Below are 6000 nucleotides of genomic sequence, written 5' to 3'. Positions count from 1 at the left end.
AGTCCAGGGTGTTTTGAGAAAATTGAATTTGTTATGAAGATTTTACAAGTCAGGATATTGTACATGAATATACTCCGTCATTTCTGGAAAAATCAGAAAATCTAGCAAGGTCTAATTCTTGCCCGACAGCAAGGGACACTGAGAGCAGATAAGCGGCCCTGCCTTCGGAGCTCTCTCCAGTTCGCCTCCTCCCAGTTACAGTGCCTGTCAGGCCCCATTAGCTCTTTGAGTTTGCTACCCTAAGAATAAAGGAACGAGCGCACAGGATAAAAACCCATCGGCTGGGTCTATTCGTTTTTTCCTAGTTTCCTGGTTGTCCTTTCGAATATAGTCTCACAGAGAAGCTCACAGAAGCAGCCCACCTTTCTAGCCCACAAACTTCCCACAAGCCGTGAAAGTCGCACCGGCTCTTGCATCCAGATCGGTTTCTCCCGGGTCTTTGGCTCAGGGCCCCCGCCCCTACATTGGCCTTTCCCTTCCTCCGCCACCTCCGCGCTCCGAAGCCTGGGGCGGGTCACGGGTCCCGGTCTCCAGCCCTCAGCCCCCAGCCCCAGCCCCCAGCCGCTGCTCTTTGCCCCGGGCCAGGGCGCTCGGGCTCGCCCACGGCGGCACTGAGCATGCTCAGAGGCGGCCGCGGGGGCAGGTTTGCTTCGCAGGCGCTCGCACCCGGCGGCGGGCGGGCGCGCGGCTACAGCTGGAGCTCCAGCGCCCGGAGTTGGAGTTGCCGGGAGTTTCCCCCCAACCCCTCCCTTTTCGCGCGCGGCAGCAGGAGCTGGCGCGGGAGCCGAGAGCGGCGGCGAGCCAGCACCCGGGCCGGCTAAGCCTTGTCCGGAGCCCGGAGCCCGGAGCCCCGCGCGGGGCAGCCCCCCGGGGAGGAGCCTCGTGCGCTGGGACGCGTGCCGCGCACTGGCACGGCTGGGGCGCGAGCCAGGCTGCACGGTAGGACGGGGTCGAGGGGAGCCAGGCGGTCAGGGCGGAGGCCAAGCCCGGGAGATGCGGTTGCAGCCGCCACGGCTGTTGGGGCGCCTGGCGCTCCGTCCGAGGCGGGTGGCTGTGAGGCCAGGGGAGTAGGCAGGCGCCCAGAGAGATTCTTCCAAGTTGGCGGGTGGCGGGAGAGGGGGCCGCGCGCCCCGGCGCAGCTGCTTTGTGCGCGCAGAGAGGGACTCATGTCCCTGGTTCTCTCCAACCCTGGGACCCGTTGTGCGGGCAGTATTGGGGAAGCCACTGAACGGAGTGATTTCCTCCGAGAAAGTTGAGGATGTAGCCTTTTTTTCCGCACTGTCCCCGCGATGGGATGGGCCCCGAGAATGCCGCCCCGAGGCTCCCAGTGTGGGGGAACTCAGGGTCGCTGCGCCTCTAGCTTGAGCGCAGAAATCCGCGAATCACTCCGATCTTCGCGAACTCTGGCATCTTCTAGGAAAATCATTACTGCCAAAACTGAGGCGAGCTTTTCTGGCGGGCACGGCACCCTGCCCCCAGGGCGCTGGCCCTGGGCGATGCCCCCTTTCCGATCTCAGACTTGGTCAAGGGCGCCAGGTTCCGAATTCGCGCTTGCCGTGCACGCCGGCATCGAGCCTCACCAACACCGCCGGGCAACGTGGCTGGAGTAGGTGGGTGGCTCGATTTTCCCTCCAGCCTTTCCTCAGGTTTACAACACCCCGCCACCTCACCACCCCACCCCGTTCATCTTCGCAGAGGACAGGACCTGCAGGTGGAGAATTTGGAAAGACATCTTGTTCTTTAGGAGAAAGTCCGCGGGGTGTATCTGCCTTTGGTTCTGGCCCCAGGATTTCATAACGAACCCTCTCCCCTTCCTATTACGCTTCCCTAGGGACTGGGTGGGAGAGAATAGGGTCGGTAGGTCCGCAGAACTTCCACCTCATTCCACCCTCTCCTAAGATTGCCTTCCGGGCGACCCCAGGACCCTGGAACTGGCATTGCGCGGATTGTAAGGGTGTGGAGGATGCCGACGAATTTTTCCTGGCTCCACTTTTTTTCACTTCTTGTTTTGAGTTTTGGGGTTTTGCCTGCACACTAGTCAGAGCTGCGCACTAGTCAGAGCCACCCTGGGGGTGGAGGAGCTTCAGCCGAGGCTGTGAGCCGCTGTTCGTCTCAGAGGCTGCTAGTGGGAATCGGTCCAGAAATGATTATGCAGGCTAGAAATATGCCTCTCTTTTTTTCTTTTTTGGCTGAACACCTTGGCTGTTGGGTTTGTGTGTTACGTTCTTAAAGGGACACCCTCACACTGCTCAAGTGCCAGGATTTAGGGGCTCACCATTCTGCTGCCTGTTTTTCTCTTTGCTTTTTCCTTGAGTGTAGTCTGCTTTAGGGCAGATTTCTAGATGTGCGAATCACATAATGTGGATACACTACACAGTTCTAGAGTCAGACAGACTTGAGGTCAAGTTTCAGCTTTACAGCTGATGACAGTGCTGATGGACAAATGATTAGCCACTCTGAACTTCAGTTTTCTCTTCTGTCAAATGGAGATAATCGTGGCCTTACCTCCCTCCATTGCAGGGTTGTTGTAAACCCAGATGAGATAATGGAAATGAAAAGTGCTAAGAAAACTTTAAAAGCACCGTTCAGGTGTTAGATATTGTCTCTGTGCTCTTTACTCAGTTGTTTTGAATGAGCTAATTCTTAATTATAACAAGACATCTAGGTCTTCTCTCTATCCACTCCTCACCAAGTGGTTTAGTTGCTTGGACCTTTGGAAGCATCTGTTTACCATTTTTCTTTCTCTATCCTCAAATCCGTCTCTTTTGATTTTAAGAATTGGAGCTCCAGTCCTCATATTTATCTGAGGAAGGCAGCATGATGTAGATTAGGAGATGACTGGGGTGGCCTTATCAACATTCAGGGTCTTAGGCCCCAGAATTGTCACGGTCAGAAAGGCCTTAGTTTGAAACTCAAGGCTGATGAAGAAGTCAGCAGATCCTGGAATGGAGCTCTGACTTGACCTCTAATAGTGACCTTGAACTAAGGACTCAACTCCTAATCTGTGATATCAGTCTATGAAGATTAAAAGCCAATATCAATTGAAGGCAAGAACAGGTGAGATTATCACTCAGTTAAAATGGGTTCACACAGGCTCCTGAGCCACCCCAGGTGCAGCATCTTCCCTAATCTTAGGGCAGTGGTTCTCACACTTGAAGATCTGAATCATCTGGAGGGCTTGTTAAATCACAGACTGTTGGGCTATACTGCCAGAGTCTCTGATTCTCTAGGTCTAGGGTGGAGGCCCAAGAATTTGCATTTCTGACTAGTTCCAGATGATGCTAATGCTGCTACAGACCATGCCTATAGAATCACTAACTTATGGGGTGGGAGATAGTAAGAGAGATGAAGTTTGTTGTGAAATGCCATTATTTTACTAGCTCACATACAGAGACAAGGTTTCTTTGGGGGTGTGTTGGGAAGTCTCCTTAGGCATTTTATATTCCAATGCCTGTGCCACTTGCCATTATCTAGGTTTAATAATTCTGATTGCTCTTCAAATCGATGAATTTTACAAAGAGGTAGGATTCCCCCTTCTTTTCATACTGTAAAATATGTAGTCTCAGGTTTTAGATCACCCTTGGGTAGTGCCGGATTGGTGACCTTTATAATTTATAAAATCTAAACACTATCCCATTTCCTTTTTTGGAGAAACCTCAGACATTTGTGGAAAGGAGGTTACGTACAGTTCTGACAGCTTGAACCTTAAGGTTGGAGGACAGAATAGATCACCTAGGGAACAAGTTTAAGAAGAATTTGCAGTGGTGTCTTTTCCGAATGGACAGCTTATCCAGGCCCTGGAAGGAGCATGAAGTACACCCCACGACAAATGTCCCATGGTGGTTAGACCTGGCAAAGCCCTTTCATTCCTTCTGGATAATGGTGGTGGCATTGGCAGTGGCTGAGACCCTCTCTTCGTCTCTAAGAGGGTAGAAGGCTGGCTTTCAGGGGCAGCTGATCAATATTAGTGTGGTGTCCTGTGTAACCTAGCTTGTAATCAAGCACTATTGGGACCTAACCCAATCTTAAGCTCTTTTCCTTTTCCCCCACGCCATAGTCCTGTGCTGAGAGCTCACCATGACTTCCTATGACCTAGACTGTGGCCTTGAATTTTGACTGCTTTGCATCAGAGAGGCTGTGGGAGCCTGCTTGAGTCAGGAGGGTTCCTGCAATAACATCCTAAGGAAGAAATAAAGTTTACATAATGTAACGCCCAAATCAATTAGGTATAAGAGGAGGTCAGTCAGTGCCTTAACTAGTTCTTGTGTTGCTAGGCCAAATGGGATCCCAGATCACGTCATGCTTTATCTCAGCTGTCCATTTGTGCTTTGTTTTAGTTTTAAACTGATTAGCACTAGAGAAACCTATCAGTAAATCAGAAACCTTTTAAAAACTCAAGTGTACACTTAGTGTTTTAGTAGATAAAACTTCCAGGCCCAAACCTGTCTTCCTGACAACAATCAGCACTTGGTGAAGGAGCAGCCTTCTGGTTGTCACTCTTAAGATTCATTAGCTAATTTCAATGGTTTTTCCCACTTAATATAAGTAGGGAACATTTCTATTTTAAAATTCCTTCCCATAACCTGATGTTTATATTTTGGGTGTTACCCATGCTTTGAGGGCAGCCTCTTATCACTGTTGTTCACTTTTCTCAGTACATGGTATCTTTGCTCCCTTTAATAAGTCTGTTGTGAGACGGTCATGATGACACTTTATTTCTTTTTGGTCGTTAGGACTGTTATTACTGAGTCACAGAGAGTCAGGGCCTATTCCTAGAGCATTATTCTCTATGTTCCTAGAGGGTGCTTTTAAACTAAAGCACTAGTTATACTGCACTAGTTCATTTCTAAGATACATTCTTTTTCTGATTTCAGAAGTCCAGATGGATCTTAAAAATTATGAACACATTTAGGCCAGGCGCAGTGGCTCACACCTGTAATCCCAGCGCTTTGGGAGGCTGAGGTGGGTGGATCACCTGAGGTCAGGAGTTCAAGAGCAGCCTGGCCAACATGGTGAAACCCTGTCTCTACTAAAAATACAAAAACAAATTAGCTGGATGTGGTGGCAGGCACCTGTAATACCAGCTACTCGGGAGGCTGAGGCAAGAGAATTGCTTGAATCTGGGAGACGGAGGTTGCAGTGAGCCGAGATCGTGCCATTGCACTCCAGCCTGGGCAACAAGAGTGGATCTCCATCTCAAAAAAAAAAAAAAAAAAAAAAAAAAAAAATATGAACACATTTAATGTAGTTTTTTTTTTTCTTCTGTAACCTAGTGTGTTAGTGTAGTGCCTATCGATTGATGACATCCTCAAACAAAGCAAAGTTAGTTCCTTATTCTGGTAGACAATATGGTTTCTACTCAATGCTGTCCAGCTGATAGAATTGCTGAGCAGTTAGCTCAGCAGTTCCGAGAATATGTTGGGTAAAATGCTGTTGGGGTGGGTATTAATCAGTGTGCTCTTATAAAGGGCAAATCCATCTGGGAAGCACTGCCTATTATTTTTTTTCCTCTTGTAGAGATTCTCAACATGGGCATCATTATATCAAAGACTGTGAGAAGTACTATAGTTAACTATATCAACAACAAAAACTTGGTTACATTTATTCATGTCAGCGTTTCCCAGAATACAGAATGTTTCTGAGGTTATATATGTATCTTTTAGGACTCCATTAGTGAGTTAGCACAAACCACAATTTTAATATGTGATTTAATATTGTGAGTGGGATGGTTTCACCTAGTATATCCCGAAAATATAGGGACATTCATTAAGTATGGCTATTAATTAATTAACTCTATAAGTGGTTACTTATTTTTTATTTCAGAGTAGAGAAGAACATTTTAAGCGTGGTAGCTAAGAAAGTCTCCACGAAGGGGCTGGACTGTGATAATATAAATGGTGGGTAGCACTCTTCGATGGATAAGGGACATTTTAGGTTGGAGGGATAATGAAGCAGGAGTAAAGACTTGCATTTGTGCCTGCATATAAATAATTTTCAGAG

At 48.5% G+C, this 6000-nt stretch overlaps 1 protein-coding gene across 5 annotated transcripts in view; it reads left to right on the top strand.

The window, feature by feature from the left end:
• The first annotated feature begins 652 nt into the window (after nucleotides 1-652).
• STXBP6 (syntaxin binding protein 6) overlaps nucleotides 653-6000 on the top strand; it is a 244762-nt gene continuing 239414 nt past the window's right edge. For 2 of the 5 annotated variants that reach the window (XM_063715547.1, XM_063715548.1), the window contains exon 1: nucleotides 653-939. The gene's annotated coding sequence lies outside the window, so the exon portion shown is untranslated. The remainder of the gene's footprint in view (nucleotides 940-6000) is intronic. The other 3 variants (XM_024231973.3, XM_024231976.3, XM_054529949.2) reach the window with 2 other exon arrangements.

Source organism: Pongo abelii, chromosome 15 (genome assembly GCF_028885655.2).
Source record: "Pongo abelii isolate AG06213 chromosome 15, NHGRI_mPonAbe1-v2.0_pri, whole genome shotgun sequence".
NCBI lineage: Eukaryota > Metazoa > Chordata > Mammalia > Primates > Hominidae > Pongo > Pongo abelii.
Note: the sequence above shows the minus strand (reverse complement) of the source record. Positions and strands in the feature narration are given on the sequence as shown.